General features: G+C 48.8%; 1 protein-coding gene across 9 annotated transcripts in view; it reads left to right on the top strand.

Moving 5' to 3' along the window:
* The window catches only part of LOC139279957 (low choriolytic enzyme-like), a 630,591-nt gene that overhangs the window by 295,579 nt on the left and 317,390 nt on the right, over nt 1–17,622 (top strand). The gene's annotated exons all lie outside the window — the stretch shown is intronic.

Here is a 17,622-nt window from a genome sequence, read left to right as displayed (position 1 = left end):
TGGATTTTTGGATGTATAGCCAGAGGGATAGAGCATAAATCCTAGAAGCTGATAAAGGGGTAACACAGGTTGAACTTCTTTTATCCAGGACTCCCTTATCCAGCACCACCCCTCGTCCGGCACCATTTCCAGACGCCGGGTGGCACATGCGCAGAACGTGGCCGGTCAAAATCCTTCCTTGCCGACTCCTGCGATTATGATTATCTATTTTTCTAAATGATTATCTATTTTACTGTAGTTTATCATTTTGTTGCAGATCTGTGGGCTAGATTTTCCAATATTTTTCATGCATACCACTCACTTAATGTCCATTTCAACGCTGAAATGAGGTGTAACACCCACATATCGCCCATTTAGGCACAAAATGGAAACTGATGCCCATTTCGCGGAAACTTAGCGGCGAGCGTTACTTTCGGCATGTACGTAACGCCAAGAAAAAATATAACCGCCCACCCACTTTTTTGGGGCGGAATCATCAGAATGGGCAAACCCAACGGCCATAATATCGCCCAGCATTACTTTCGGCACGTAATTAACGCCGTGATTCAATAATACCGACCGCCCACTTTTTTTTGTCATAAAGATCACATTTGCCGAAACTAACGCCCAGCATCACTTTCAGCACCTCGCACACATCTTGTCCACAATCTCGCTCACCGAAAAAAACGCTATGAGAAAGTTGAACTGAACTAATCACAGCGGTGTGGACGCCATTTTGTAAATAACAGGTCGCTTCATTGAAAAGGCTGTTTCAACTTCGGGGGAGTTTGGATGTACTCTGGAGTTCTTCTCAGGTGATGTGACCATCTCAACAGACATCTTATACTGTGGATGATTGGATTTTACTGTAGGTGTCTTAGTGGGGAAATTTATTGCTTGTGAACAATCGGCATTATACTTTTATTGGAATGGAGCCAGCCATTTCTCAGCCTGCATCGATTACAACGCAGATGCTGCAGAGTGCAAATGGCACAACGTCTACTCCACAGCAATATGTGCCCAATCTAAGAAGTGCCAGACTGATGAGGAGGACCAGACCATATATCCCCTGCACTTACAGGGAGAAGCGGTCTTACCTCGACTTATCCGAGAACACCTGCCTTCGGAGACTGCGCTTCCACAAAGTGGTTATCAGAGAGATATGCTAGCTCATCAGGGCAGATCTGCAGCCTGCCAGGAACTTCAGGACATCACTGTACGTCGAGGTCAAGGTCACTGTGGCACTATCGTTCGACGTGTCGGGTTCCTTTCAGGCCTCCGCGGTTGACAGTTGCGCTGTATCTCAGCATGCCTCATATTGCTGCATTAGACATGTCACTGAAGCACTGTACATGCGTAGGATGGACTTTATCAGCTTCCCTATGACCATGGGGGCACAGACTGACAGGGCTTGAGCATTCTACCGAATTGCTAACTTCCCCAAGGTGCAGGGAGCAATACGCACATCGCCATGCGGGCACCTTCTCGGGATACAGAGGTTTTTTGCAACAGAAAAAGGATTTCACTCCCTGAAAGTCCAACTAGTTGTCGATCACAACCAGATAATTCTGGCAGTGAATGCCAAATTTCTGGGCAACTTCGATGAGGCTCACATCCTGCGTGAGAGCACTGTCTCTGACATGTATACCAGTCAGTCACAAGGTCAATGCTGGATGCTTGGTGACAAACGACATGGCCTAGCCACCTGGCTGATGACCCCCTTGCGTGACACCTATACTGAGGCTGAGAAGCGATACAATGAGAGCCACAAAGCCACACGCAATGTGGCCCAGAAAACCATTAGTGTGCTTAAGCAGCACTTTAGATGCCTGGAGCACTCAGGAGGGGAGCTACAATACCACACTGAGCTTGAAGTTCAATTCGTGGTGGTGTGCTCCTTGCTGCACAACTTGGCTATCAGGAGGGGACAAGAATTGCCAGAAGGGACTGACGGTCCACTTCAAGAGAGAAAGGAAGAGGAGGAAGAGGAGGTGGACGCTGACCTCGGGCCAGACAATCAGGCTGACGCTGAAACCATGCCTCTGCCCCCCTCTAGACCGCAGGAAAGGGCCCGTGGTGGCTACATAGCTGCAAGACTCTTACCGTCAGTAGCTGAGAAATAAGTGATTTGCCTGAAAGAATTTTGCTATTATTGACAAAGCTAACACACTGCTGTGTGTGCAGCTCAGACATCAATGGTGGGCATCACCTTGGTGCCAGTTAAAGTTTAAGTTGATTAAAGTTAAGTTTAATTATATCCTTTCATGTTAAGGAATCACCAGTGTGTAAGGGTCCAGCTATCTGAGACAATGCGCAACAAGGTTATATTAGATAAAAAACATTTAATATGACCACTGGTCTGAAATCATAAGTATCATGGGAAAAAACATCCCACCCCCACCCCACTTTTTAGAACATTGACATCAATCAAATGGTCAACATGTCCCGCAACACAGAATACAAATGCAAACCAACAGGGTGGCCCCCCTCTCCCCATACCTTACAACAAATTGCGTACACCGAGATGGAGATATAACAAAGCCATCATCTGCGGACCTGCACCTCACTTTCCTTCCCCCCTCCCCTTCTTCTCCCCACCTCTACCCCTTTCCCTCCTCGCACCACGCTGCCCTCAGGCGGTGCCTCATTGTGGGGGATGAAGGCAGAGCCAGTGGTTGCATGGAAAAGGGAGTGGGGGGTACCGAGGTGGGAACATTCTTGGATCCAGAAGCAGGATCTTGCTCCTGCCTCTCATCTGTCATTGGCACTGGGGGTGAGGAGCTTAGGGGTGGAGTACCATAGGCCTGTACCACCAGTGTTCCTGGCTATTGCCTCCAGGGCCTCCGCCATCCACGGAACATACTCCATCATAGTGCCGGAGATGCTGGCCAGCTGTCGGGATATGCCCCCCAATCACTGTAGGATCTGGTCACCTATGTCTACAGTCCTCCTGGACAACTCTACCATGTCGCTCCTCTCATCTGGCGCTTGGGGACAGACCTGCCGCATCCACGAAAACTCCGCGGGTTCGGCACCATCCTTGGGACACCTGGGGTGTCCTGTGGCGAGGGTGCTTCGGTCTGGTACCTCCAGAGTGGAGATGGGAATGGCCAGAGGAGCACTAGATTGCCTTGGGGTCGAATGCCTTCTGGAGTCTGGAGATGCAGGCTCTTCAAAGTCCGCGCTCTCATCTGTTGAGAATAGACCCAGTAGATTGACGGGCGAGAATCGGAGCTCCTCAGCACCAGATGTAGGACCGTCTGGCAAGTCCGGCCCCGCGTGACAAAAGCACCACCACTATCAAAATCATCACAGACATCACATTTCATGCCCATCAACACATTCTGCATTACAATGGTTCTCATGAGGCCAGCATTATTTATAGGACACTTTTAGAAATCATTTATCATACATTGATGTTCGGATATGAGTGGGTGTGGCATCTATTGACTGCATCATGCAATGGTGTATACTTTACTCACGTGGCATCACTTCAGGGTCTGCAGCTGACGGCCTGACTGTCCGGAGGTGGGTCCCCACTAGTGTGAGCACATGCTCCTCCACGTCAGTGAGGTCGCTGATGACTGGTGACCCCCCCAACCTGTTCGCCTCTGCTCAGCCCTATTCCTCGATAGTTTCTCCTGTAAAAGGTAACATGATGATATGGCATGAGATCATTGCGTGATATCATTGCTAGGTGCTGTCACAGAGACTGGTACAACACATAACCGACAGATGTAATCATGATTATTATCATTGTTGTGTATCAGTAAAGTATGCACTCCCATGTTCCGCCACCAGTCAGCTCATCCCCTGAAGTCCCAAGAGATCCCAACATCCCTTGGAAGCAATGTATATAAGCCGGCCCCTAAGGCCTGTTCCTCACTCTGGAGTGTCTTATTAAAGACTGAGGTCACTGTTATTTTAACCTCCCTGTGTGCAGCCTCATCTGTGTTAGGAACACAATAACTGTCGACGAGTACACGAATCCAACGCAAAGATGCAGAAAACTGTGGGCATCCTGGAGAAGTTCTCGGAGGGTGAGGACTGAGAAGCCTATGTCAAACGGCTAGACCAGTACTTGGTAGCCAACGAGCTGGACGGAGAAGGAAGCGCTGCAAAAAGGAGAGCGGTCCTCCTCACAGTCTGCGGGGCACCGACCTACAGCCTCATGAAGAATCTTCTGGCTCCGGTGAAACCCACAGATAAGTCATATGAGGAGCTGTGTACACTGGTTCGGGAGCATCTTAACCCGAGGGGGAGTGTGCTGATGGCAAGGTATCGGTTCTACACGTGCCAGCGATCTGAAGGTCAGGAAGTGGCGAGCTACGTTGCCGAGCTAAGGCGACTTGCAGGACAATGTGAGTTTGATGGCTCCCTGGAGCAAATGCTCAGAAACTTTTTTGTACTGGGCATTGGCCACGAGACCATCCTACGAAAACTTTTGACTGTAGAGACACCGACCCTCAGTCAGGCCATTGCGATAGCACAGGCGTTTATGTCCACCAGTGATAACACCAAACAAATCTCTCAGCACACAAGTGCTAGCAATGTTCATAAATTAACTGGAACTGTGTTTGCGAGCAGAAATGTACAGGCAGAACCCACGAGTCTGCAACTGCCAGCAGGCCTCAGCTGTCCAGATGGCTCAGAGTCCCCAACAAAGGATGAATGCAAGGCAATTCACACCTTGTTGGCGTTATGGAGGCTTCCATTCAGCCTATTCATGCCGCTTCAAAGGGTATGTTTGCAAGAGCTGTGGAACATTGGGGCACCTCTACCGAGCTTGCAAACAAGCTGCAAGCTCTGCAAAACCTGCTAACCACCACGTGGCAGAGGAAGATCGGTCCATGGTGGATCAAAGCAACTTCGAGCCTCAGAGATGAAGGCAGATGCTGAAGCACACATGGTGCACACATTTTCTACGAAATGTCCACCTATAATGCTAAATGTAAAATTGAATGGCTTATCTGTAGCCATGGAACTGGACACTGGCGCTAGCCAATCCATCATGAGTAAAAAGATGTTTGAGAGACTGTGGTGCATTCAGACCAGCTCTGAGCCCCATACACACGAAACTGGGCGTGTACACCAAAGAGCTTATCACTGTCCTGGGCAGCGCCATGGTCAAGGTCACCTACGACAGCACGGTGCATGAACTGCCACTCTGGATTGTCCGGGCGATGGCCCCACACTGCTTGGAAGGAGCTGGCTGGGTAAAAGCCGCTGGAACTGGGATGACATCCGAGCGCTATCAAATGTCGATGAGGCCTCATGTACCCAGGTTCTTAACAAATTTCCTTCCATTTTTGAGGCAGGCATTGGAAACATTTCCAGGGCGAAGGTGCGGATCCCCTTGGTCCCAGAGGCACGACCCATTCACCACAAGGCACGAGCGGTACCTCACATGATGAGGGAGAGAGTGGAAATCGAGCTGAACAGGCTGTAACGCGAGGGCATCATCTCCACAGTGGAATTCAGTGAGTGGGCCAGCCCGATGGTTCCAGTACTCAAAAGTGATGGCACGGTCAGGATTTGCGGCGATTATAAAGTAACTATTAATCGTTTCTCGCTACAGGACCAATACCCGCTACCTAAGGCAGACGATCTATTTGCGACGCTGGCAGGAGGCAAGATGTTCACCAAGCTCGACCTGACTTTGGCCAACATGACGCAGGAGCTGGAGGAGTCTTCGAAGGGCCTCACCTGCATCAACACGCACAAGGGACTGTTCATCTACAATAGATGCCCGTTTGGAATTCGATCGGCTGCAGCGATCTTCCAGAGAAACATGGAGAGCCTACTCAAGTCGGTACCACACACGGTGGTCTTTCAGGACAACATATTGATCACGGGTTGGGACACCATCGAGGACCTACAAAACATGGAGGAGGTCCTCCAGCGACCAGCTGAAGAGGTCGAAATGCATCTTCATGGCAACAGAAGTGGTGTTTTTGGGGAGAAAGATCGCGGCGGATGGCATTCAGCCCACAGACGCCAAGACAGAGGCTATCAGGAACGCGCCCAGTCCACAGAACGTCACGGAGCTGCGGTCGTTCCTGGGACTCCTCAACTATTTTGGTAACTTCCTACCGGGGTTAAGCACCCTCTTAGAGCCCCTACATGTGTTATTGCGCAAAGGTGAGAACTGGCTATGGGGAAAAAGCCAAGTAATTGCTTTTGACAAAGCCAGAAACATTTTATGCTCCCAACAAGCTGCTTCTATTGTAAAAAACTTGTGCTAGCATGTGACGCGTCGTCGTACGGAGTCGGGTGTGTATTACAACGTTGCGGGGAAGTTGCAACCTGTCGCCGATGGTTCCAGGAGCTTGTCTAAGGCCGAGAGAGCCTACAGCATGATCGAGAAAGAGGCATTAGCATTTGTGTTCAGGGTAAAGAAAATGCATCAGTACCTGTTTGGCCTCAAATTTGAGCTGGAAACCGATCACAAGACCCTCACATCCCTGTTCACTGAAAACAAGGGGATAAATACTAATGCCTCAGCCTGCATACAAAGGTGGGCACTCGCGCTATCAGCATATAACTATACCATCCGCCACAGGCCAGGCACCGAGAACTGTGCAGATGCTCTCAGTCGGCTACCATTGCCCACCATGGGGGTGGAAATGGCGCAGCCGGCAAACTTGTTGATGGTGGCGCAGCCCGCAGACTTGTTGATGGTCATGGAAGCATTTGAAAATGATAAATCAACTGTCATGGCCCGCCAGATTAGGACTTGGACAAGCCAAGATCCTCTGCTGTCCCTCGTAAAAAACTGTGTACTGCATGGGAGCTGGGCCAGCATCCCCGTTGAAATGCAAGAGCCAATCAAGCCGTTCCAGCGGTGAAAGGACGAGCTGTCCATTCAGGCAGACTACCTGTTGTGGGGTAACCGTGTAGTGCTACCCAAAAAGGGCAGGAAGACGTTCATCTCGGATCTCCACAGCACACACCCGGGTATAGTAATGATGAAAGCGATAGCCAGATCCCAAGTGTGGGGGCCCGGTATCGACTCTGACTTAGAGTGCAGTGTACAGCAATGCAGCGTATGTGCTCAGTTGAGCAACGTGCCCAGAGAGGCAGCACTAAGTTTGTGGTCCTGGCCCTCCAGACCATGGTCGAGCATCCATGTCGACTATGCAGGCCCGTTTCTCGGTAAAATGTTCCTGGTGGTGGTGGATGCTTTTTCAAAATGGATTGAATGTGAAATAATGTTGGGAAGTACCGCCACTGCCACCATTGTAAGCCTGAGGGCCATGTTTGCCACCCACGGCTTGCCTGTCTTACTGGTCAGTGACAACGGGCCATTTTCACCAATGCTGAATTTAAAGAATTCATGACCCGCAATGGGATCAAACATGTCACCTCAGCCCTGTTTAAACCAGCCTCCAATGGGCAGGCAGAGCGGGCAGTGCAAACCATCAAACAGAGCCTTAAACGAGTCACAGAAGGCTCACTCCAAATCTGCCTGTCCCGAGTACTGCTCAGCTACCGCACGAGACCCCACTCGCTCACAGGGGTGCCCCCGGCTGAGCTACTCATGAAAAGGATACTTAAAACCAGACTCTCATTGATTCACCCCAACCTGCATGATCAGGTAGAGAGCAGGCGGCAGCAACAAAATGTAGACGATGGTCGCGCCACTGTGTCACAGGAAGCTGATCTGAATGACCCTGTGTATGTGCTAAATTATGGACATGGTCCCAAGTGGATCGCGGGCACGGTGATAGCTAAAGAAGGGAATAGGGTGTTTGTAGTCAAACTAGACAATGGACAAATTTGCAGAAAGCACCTGGACCAAATGAGGTTGCGGTTCACAGACTGCCCACAGCAGACACCACCTTTTTCGAGCTCACAACATACACCCAAAGGATCAACGACATTACGCCGGACCAGGAAATCGAACCCATCACGCCCAACAGCCCAGCAAGGCCAGGCTCACCTAGCAGCCCTGCAGGGCCAACAACACGTCAGCCCAGCAAGGGCACAGCCAACACAGCAGAACTGACATTTGTACCGAGGCGGTCCACCAGGGAAAGAAAGGCTCCAGACTGCCTCACCTTGTGAGTAGTTTTCACTTTCACTTTGGGCGGGAGTGATGTTGTGTATCTGTAAAGCATGCAGTCCCATGTTCCGCCACCAGGGAGCTCATCCCCTGAAGTCCCAAGGGCTCCCAGCATCCTAGGGCCTGTTCCTCACTCTGGAGTGTCTTATTTAAGACTGAGGTCACTGTTACTTTAACCTCCCTTCGTGCAACCTCATCTGTGTTAGGAACAAAATAATGATAATTATCATTCTTTACCTAAAGACGTGCACCGTGACCTCAGGCTTTGAGTACAACATTCCCAGTAAACGTGAAAGACCTCACATCTGATTATAGTCACTCATGACTCTTACAAATCAAATTATTTAAATATATAATTACATGTAAATCAATGTAATACTTACTCTTGCGGATCCGACAAGGTCGTTCCATCGCTTTTGGCATTGGTTGCCCTCAGGTTCCTCGTTGGTCGCCGACGAGACCACCTCTGCTATCTCGGCACATATCTTCTGGTAGGCCTTTGGGGTGGGCTTTCCACACCCTCCCTGTGTCAAATTACCCCAGCGTGACTCGACCTCCTGCATAAGGGAGACATTTGCCTCATCTGAGAACCTCCTCGCTCTCTTTCGTCCTCCCAATTGTTCCTCTCCCACCTCACTGCTCTCGCCAGTGCCAGTCTCCACAATGTGCTGTGTCACCTCCTCCACTCCCTCCATTATAGGCACCAAATTTGTGAATATATCTGGCTGGAAAGAGCTAACTTTTTTCGCACAATTTTCTATAAAGCTCGAAACTCTCCCTCCTACCTCCCAAAGCAGCCAAACAGGCACCCACACCACACCCACACACGCCTTCACTCCCTCTCTCTCTCTCTGTCTCCTCTTATGCACATGTAATAATGACCCTTGACCTCCTGAATCGCGGGAAACGAGCATTGCCATGCCGTTGCTAAGGACGGTGACACTTAACGGCAGACGGTCAGAGAGATTTAACGCTAACGTCCATTTCAGATCGCTCGCGGTAATGCCAAATTTTTAAAATGGAGACTAGGGGCTTTGAAACTGGGCGACAATTTGGCAATATGAAAACCCATATTTAGCGCCCATGCCAGAAATAATGCCCATTTTTGGGCGGTCTGCACAAAAGTGTAAAATCTAGCCCTGTTGCAGATCCCCCCCTCTGCAGCCTTCCTCGCTGCTGCACTTCCAGCGCCCAACCTGCCAGCCAGCCCCGAAACACTGGCGGACTCCTGCGACCGTTCTCGAACATACATTAAAAAAATTTGTCAATATAATTTTTCTCCTTGGATGCCTCCTCCTCAACGCCCTGCTGGAACTCCTGCAGCCACAGTCCTCGGGCAGCCGTTCCTCCACTCAGCACTCCTTCTGGGGAGTCAGGCCGCGTGCTCGGGCCGCGCCGACTTTTCAGGCCACGCCGACCTCCCGCTGGTGCTGCCTACACTTCGGGGCCCGCCGACATTTTGGGGCCCACTGACACTTCGGGGCCTACTGAACGCCGATACTTCAGGGCCTCCCGGCCCCCTGACACTTTGAGCCCGCTGACCTCCCTGCCCCGACCTCGGGCCGCCTTCCCCCCTTCCCGACCTCGGGACGCATCCCTTCCTCCCCCCTCCCCCGGCCGCTGACCTCCCCTCATCCGTCAAAATCCCTTAGTAGGCACAGGCCAGGTCCCGAGAGTGCCGGATATGGGAGGTTCAACCTGTTTTAACATTGTACGATAGTATAAAACAGGTGATTGTGAAACGGCAGCCCATTTTACATCGCCTCCAATGTTGTCCTTTGAGCCATGGTCAAATGACTGGTTCAATTGAACTCAATGGAAATAAAAATTGAAAGATTCTACCCAAATGAGATTACTTAGATTACTGTGTATAATTCTGGTTGTCATTCTACAGCAAAAATATACAGGCATTGTAGCCAGTGCCGAAAAAGGCAACCAAACTGATACCTAGCTTTAGGCATCTGGGTTATGAGAAGAGATTAAAGAGCATTGGATTGTGTACTTCTTTGTTGGACTTCTTTGTCACTAAGAGTGAGACCACCGATCATAGGAACATAGAAACAGGAGTAGGTCATTTAGCCCCTCGAGCCTGTTCCGCAATTCATTGAGATTGTGGCTGATCTCCATGTACCTGCCTTGGCTCCATATCCCTTAATACCTTTGGCTAACAAAAAGCTATCAATCTCAGATTTAAAATTAACAATTGATCTAGCATCAATTGCAGTTCACGGAAGAGAGTTCCAAACTTCTTTGTTTGTAGAAATGTTTCCTAATTTCACTCTAACGGTTTGGCTCTAATTTTTAGTCTATGTCCCTTAATCGTACCCTCCCCAACCAGCGGGAATAGTTTCTCTCTATCTACCCTATCTCTACCCTGTAATATCTTGAAAACTTTGATCAGATTATCCCTTAACCTTCTAAATTCCAAGGAATACAGCTCCTCCTTTCCTCATAATTTAACACTTGGAATCCGGGTAGCATTCTGTTAAATCTATGCTGCATTCATTCCAAGGTCAATATATCCTTCCTAATGTGTGGTGCCCAGAGCTGCTCACAGTACTCTAGGTCTAACTAGGGTTTTGTATAGCTGCAGCAAGGCTTCTATCCCCTAGTATTCTAGTCCTCTAGATATAAAGTCCAGCATTCCATTAGCCTTTTTGATTATTTTCTGTACCTGCCATTTTAATAATCCATGTACTTGGACCCCCAAGTCTCTTTGGACCTCCACTGATTTTTGCTTTTCACCATTTAGAAAGTAACCTGTTCTATTCTTTTCAGGTCCAAAGTGGATGACCTCACATTTGCCTACATTGAAATCCATTTGCTGCTTCGGCCTCTTCCCTCCCTTTCCCTCGCCCACTGGGCCAAACTTCCCCCCCTGCTCTAGCCCTAAACCTGCATCTTTCTCTACTTCTTTCCTTTCTCCCTTCCATCTTGTTCATGAGACCCACATTCTGCTACCTCGACCTCATTCCCATTAAACTGCTGATCACCCAACTTCCCTTCCTAGCTCCCACGTTAGCTGATATAGTTCACAATTCTCTCTCCTCAGGTACTGTCCCCCTCTCCTTCAAATCTGCCATCATCACCGCTCTCTTCAAAAAAAATTAGCTCCTCTGTCCTTGCAAACTATCACCCCATCTTCAACCTCCCTTTTCTTTCCAAATTCTTTGAATGTTTTGCCACTTCCCAAATCCATGCCTATCCTTCCCAGAACTACATATTTGAATCTCTCAATCAGGTTTCCACCCCTTCCACAGTGGTTGATGTGGTGTACATGCATTTCCAAAAGGCGTTTGATAAAGTACCACATAATAGGCTTGCCAGCAAAGTTGAAGCCTATGGAATAAAAGGGACAGTGGCAGCGTGGATACAAAATTGGCTAAGTGACAGGAAACAGAGAGTAGTGGTGAACGGCTGTTTTTTGGACTGGAGGAAGTGTTCCCCAGGAGTCGGTACTAGGACCACTGCTTTTCTTGATATATATTAATTACTTAAACTTGGGTGTACAGGGCACAATTTCAAAATTTATAGATGACACAAAAGCAGGAAGTATAGTGAACAGTAAGAAGGATAGACTTCAAGAAGACATGGACAGACTGGTGTAATGAGCAGATGAAATTTAACGTAGAAATGTGCATAGTGATATATTTTGGTAGGAAGAACAAGGAGAGTCAATATAATCTAAAAGGTACAATTCTAAAGGGTTGCATGAAGAGAGAGACCTGGGGGGTATCTGTGCACAAATCGTTGAAGGTGGCACAGCAGGTTGAGAAAGTGATTAAAGAAGCATACGAAATCCTGGGCTTCAAGAAAGTTATGATGAAACTTTATAAAACACTGGTTTGGCCTCAACTGGAGTATTGTGTCCAATTCTAGACACCACACTTTAAGGATGTGAAGGCCTTAGAGAAGGTGCAGAAGAGATTTATGAGAATGGTTCCAGGAATTGAGGGACTTCAGTTACGTGGATAGACTGGAGAAACTGGGGTTGTTCTCCTTAGAGCAAAAGAGGTTGAGAGCAGATTTGATAGAGGTGTTCAAAATCACGAGGGGTCTGGACAGAGTAGAGAGAAACTGTTTCAATTGGCGGTAGAGTCGAGGACACAGGTTTAAGGTGATTGGCAGAAGAACCAAAGGCGACATCAGGAAATACTTTCTCACAAAGCGACTAGTTATGACCTGGAATGCCCTGCCTGAAAGGGTAGAACAGGCAGACTCAATCGTGACTTTCAAAAGGGAATTGGATAAGGAACTGAAGGAAAAAAATTTGCAGGGCTACAGGGAACGGGCAGGGGAGTAGAACTAGCTGAAGTGCTCGTGCAGAGAGCCAGCACGGGCTGATTGGCCTTCATCTATGCTGTAACCATTCTATGATTCTATGTGACTGTGACAAAGGTAAATTATGACTCCTTGTCTTTCTTGACCTGTCTGCAGCCTTTGAAACGGTTGACCACTCCAGCCTCCTCCACAGTCTCTCCACTGTCATCCAGCTGACTGGAACTGCACTCACCTGATTCTATTTATATCTATCCAGTTGAAGCCAGAGAATCACCTGCAATGGCTTCATAGAAACATAGAAAATAGGTGCAGGAGTAGGCCATTCGGCCCTTCGAGCCTGCACCATCATTCAATAAGATCATGGCTGATCATTGACCTCAGTACCCCTTTCTTGCTTTCTCTTCATACCCCTTGATCTCTTTAGGCATTAGGGCCACATCTAACTCCCTCTTGAATATATCCAACGAACTAGCATCAACAACTCTCTGAGTGAAGAAATTTCTCCTCATCTCAGTCTTAAATGGCTTACTCCTTATCCTTAGACTGCGTCCCCTGGTTCTGGACTTCCCCAACATTCTTCCTGCATCTAACCTGTCCAGTCCCGTCAGAATTTTATATGTTTCTATGAGATCCCCTCTCATTCTTCTAAACTCCAGTGAATAAAGGCCCAATCGATCCAGTCTCTCCTCATATGTCAGTCCAGCCATCCCGGGAATCAGTCTGGTGAACCTTCACTGCACTCCCTCAATAGCAAGAATATCCTTCCTCAGATTAGGAGACCAAAACTGAACACAATATTCCAGGTGAGGCCTCACCAAGGCCCTGTACAACTGCAGTAAGACCTCCCTGCTCCTATACTCAAAACCCCGAGCTATGAAGGCCAACATACCATTTGTCTTCTTCACCACCTGCTGTACATAAATGCTAACTATCAATGACTGATGAACCATGACACCCAGGTCTCGTTGCACCTCTGCTTTTCCTAATCTGCCGCCATTCAGATAATATTCTGCCTTCATGTTTTTGCCACAAAAGTGTCACATTTATCCACATTATACTGCATCTGCCATGCATTTTCCCACTCACCTAACCTGTCCAAGTTACCCTGCCACCTCTTGGCATCCTCCTCACAGCTCACACCGCCACCCAGCTTAGTGTCATCTGCAAACTTGGAGATATTACACTCAATTCCTTCATCTAAATCATCGATGTATATTGTAAATAGCTGGGGTCCCAGCACTGAGCCCTGTGGCACCCCACTAGTCACTGTCTGCCATTCTGAGAAGGACCCGTTTATCCCTACTTTCTGCTTCCTGTCTGCCAACCAGTTCTCCATCCACATCAATACATTACCCCCAATACCATGTGCTTTAATTTTGCACACTAATCTCTTGTGTGGGACCTTGTCAAACGCCTTTTGAAAGTCCAAATACACCACATCCACTGGTTCTCCCTTGTCCACTCTACTAGTTACATCCTCAAAAAATTCTGGACGATTTGTCAAGCATGATTTCCCTTTCATAAATCCATGCTGACTTGGACCGATCCTGTCACTGCTTTCCAAATGCGCGACGATTTCATCTTTAATAATTGATTCCAACATTTTCCCCACTACTGACAGATTTAGATGAAAGAATTGAGTGCTACAGACAGAGCAGCCTTGCTGCAGGCACTGCGGCCACATTAAGGAAGAGCAGTCGGTGTAGGAGGAGTGTTAAGGGAAGGGGTGGGAAATCAGAGAGCAAGTCGCAATAAGGACTTTGCCCACCATGGACAGATGTCTACATCCTGTAAATATCATTGTAAATATCTCATTGCTGTTGTTTGATGCCTTATTGGTGGAAGGATCTGGACCTAATATATCACATGGAAGCTGGTGTGGAATTACAAATGGCAGGGGCGTTTGTACAGATATTGCTGAAGTTGATTGTTAAGTTGTTTCAAGGGGCATTTGTTACATTCTTTATTCGTTACTGGTGAGGGATTTTGGTGTGCTGCTTGAGGCCACACTTTTGATGGAATTAATAAAATGTTCATTTGACCGTTTGCATTGCTGTCATGTATATTAAATGTAGAATTTCACGGAGCTGAGCTATTAGCCTAGCACATAGCGAGATGACTATCAGCTGCATTGCAGTCATTATCTTCTTGATTTCATGTGAATCGATGTATTATGAGGCGCAGACGTATGGCCCTTGCACCGGCAGCATTGCCACAGTGCCCCTCCATGGCTGCTGATCCTCCTCGTCTGGATTGCCATATGCGGCATCGGCATGCTCCTCTTCCTCTTCCTCCTCCCAATATGGTGCTGCAATCCCCACTGGCAATGCCTGGGCTCTCATTATGGCCAAGTTATGCAGAATGCAGCACACCACAATCAACAACGAGGCCTGTGAGGGGAGTACTGAAGGCTGCTTCCGGAGCAGTCCAGGCATTGGAAACGCTGCTTTAGCACCTCGATTGTCGGTTCAATGCTGTTGTGGGTGGCTGTATCGCTGGCATTGTAATGGGTGGTGGGGTTGCGGAGGGGTGCCGTCAGCCAGGTGGTTAAACTGTATCCTTTGTTGCCGAGCAACCATCTGCGCCCTTCATGTGGTGGCACAAAGAGTCGTGGCACAGTGCTCTCACGCAGGATGAATGTATCATGTGCGCTTCCGGGATAGTGGGCATTCACAGAGAGGATGCGCTGAGTGTGGTCACAGAGCAGCTCTACATTTAGGGAATCATATTCCTTTCGGTTGCGGAACATCTCTGCATTCTGGTATGGTGCTTGCAAGGCAACATGTGTGCAATCAGTTGTTCCCTGCACCATTATTCTGGCAAACCCACATGACCATTCCTCCTGTTTCTCCCTGGTCACGGGGAATATTATGTATTTCATTCTCCAGTGGTACAGGGCCTCTGTCACCTTGCGAATGCAGCAATGTGCAGCGAATTACAAGAAGCTGCAGATGTCCTCTGCTGCAGCCTAGAAGGAGCTGAAGGCATAGAAAGTCAGCACCACAGTAATCTTCACTGCGACGGACAGGGCAATCCTGATTCTGATGTGAGTCTACAGGTCTACCTGAGTTGCTCTGTCACTAATACGAAAGCAAAATATTGCGGATGCTGGAATCTGAAATAAAAACAGAAAATGCTGTAAATCTCAGCGGGTCAAGCAGCATCTGTGGAGAGAAAAAGAGAGTTAACGTTTCAAGTTGATGACCCTTCGGCAGAACTGGCGAACGTTCAAAAAGAACAGATCTGAAGGAGCACTGAAAGGGGGAGGGGAAGGAAAAACAAGAGGCAAGGTCTGTGATAGGGTGAAAGACAGGAGAGATTAGAGAGACAAAAGGGATGACGGGCTGAATTGAAATTGTAATGACAGAAGTTAGAAAAACGTTAAACTGGATAGGGAGCGAATGGCAGAATAATGACCAGCTGCCATTGGAGACAAAGAGAAAAAACACATAAGATCGGCAGGTGGGAGGGGCGGGGAGGGAGCCGCAAATGTGCAGAGGTTATGTTTTTAAATTGTTGAATTCGATATTGAGTCCAGAAGGCTGTAAAGTGTCTAAACGAAAGATGAGGTGTTGATCCTCGAGCTTCCGTTGAGCTTCATTGGAACAATGCAGGAGGCCGAGAACAGAGATGTTAGAGTGGGAGTGGAGCAGGGAATTAAAGTGACAGGCGACTGGAAACTCAGCATCATGCTTACGAACTGAACGGAGGTGCTCTGCAAAGCAGTCACCCAATTTGCATTTGCTCTTCCCAATGTAGAGGAGGCTACATCGTGAGCAGCAAATATAGTATACTAAATTGAAAGAAGTACAAGTAAATTGTTGTTTCACCTGGAAGGAGTATTTGGGGCCCTGGATAGTGGGAACTCTTTTGGAGTTTACCTGAAAAAACATAAACATTAAACCGTGCCACCCGCCCTGGATGACACACCAGACATTTACAAGGCCCTTTTTTTTCCTTTTTTGTGTTTTTTTTTGTGTTTTTCTTTTCTTTTTTTTTTTTTTTTTTTGGCATTAAAATCAAATTTTTTCCTCCAGTGCCCCCTATAAAAGGGGAGGGGGACACTAAAAGCACCGGCAATTAAAACAAATTAAACTTTAAAACATAAAATCAAATAAAAATTTGGTTGCCGGGCGTGACGATGCACTCCAGTCCCTCCGGTGCCCACCTCTCGCGGAAGGCCGCGAGCGTACCGGTGGACACCGCGTGCTCCATCTCCAAGGACACCCTGGCGCGGATGTACGCGCGGAAGAGAGGCAGGCAGTCAGGTTGAACAACCCCCTCGACTGCCCGCTGCCTGGACCGGCTGATGGCACCCTTGGCTGTGCCCAGGAGCAGTCCTACGAGGAGGCCCTCGGACCTACCCGCTCCCCTCCGCACAGGGTGCCCAAAGATCAGGAGAGTGGGACTGAAGTGCAGCCAGAATTTCAGGAGCAGCCCCTTTAAATAACAAAACAGGGCTGCAACCTCGTGCATTCCATAAAAACATGGAACACGGACTCTTCCAGACCGCAGAATTGCAGGTGGCCTGGGAGTCCGTGAACCGGCTTAAAAATTTGTTGCACGGCACTGCTCCGTGCACCACCCTCCAGGCCAAGTCCCCGATGAATAGTGGGAGGACTCCCGCATAGAGTGCCCTCCATCGGGGACCCCCGCCTCCTCCGGACGGCAAGATGGTACGCCATGGCGTGTCCGGACGGCCGGCGAGGATGGCAAAGTTGAGAGTGTGCAGGAGCAGCCCGTACAGGAAACCTCTCCGCGCGGCCTGGATAGTGGGAAGGGAGGAGGTAAAAGGACAGGTGTTGCATCTCCTGCGCTTGCACAGGAAGGTGTCGTGGAAAGGGGAGGATATGCTCGGGGTGACTGCAGAATGGACCAGGGTGTTGTGGAGGGAGCAGTCCCTTCGGAATGCTGAGAGGGGATGGAAGGGAAGATGTGATTGGTGGTGGGATCCTTCTTCTTAGGTGGTCCCTCGTATCGAGGATGACTTGCTTCCACACCAAAAAGGGATGAGTTCACAGGTGTTTCAATGAAGGACCTAATATTCCAGGTCCAGAATTACATGTTGGAAGGGTGGAAGATGCCGGTGCGTGGATTTTTTTAACGTGTGGTGGCCGTTGCACCACCCGGGCTTGACAGAGCTAGGTCTTGATCCAGTGGCAAGGATTAACCAAGATGACTGGAGACCAGCTCTGCTCAACAGACCTACTGCGCACACATATCACAGTGTGGGCTGGCCTGCTATGCCACTGGGCCCTCACCTCGTCTGGGCCCCGAACTCATGCCTCTCCTGGGCC

This window comes from Pristiophorus japonicus, chromosome 14, assembly GCF_044704955.1.
Source record: "Pristiophorus japonicus isolate sPriJap1 chromosome 14, sPriJap1.hap1, whole genome shotgun sequence".
Classification (NCBI taxonomy): Eukaryota; Metazoa; Chordata; class Chondrichthyes; family Pristiophoridae; genus Pristiophorus; species Pristiophorus japonicus.
Note: the sequence above shows the minus strand (reverse complement) of the source record. Positions and strands in the feature narration are given on the sequence as shown.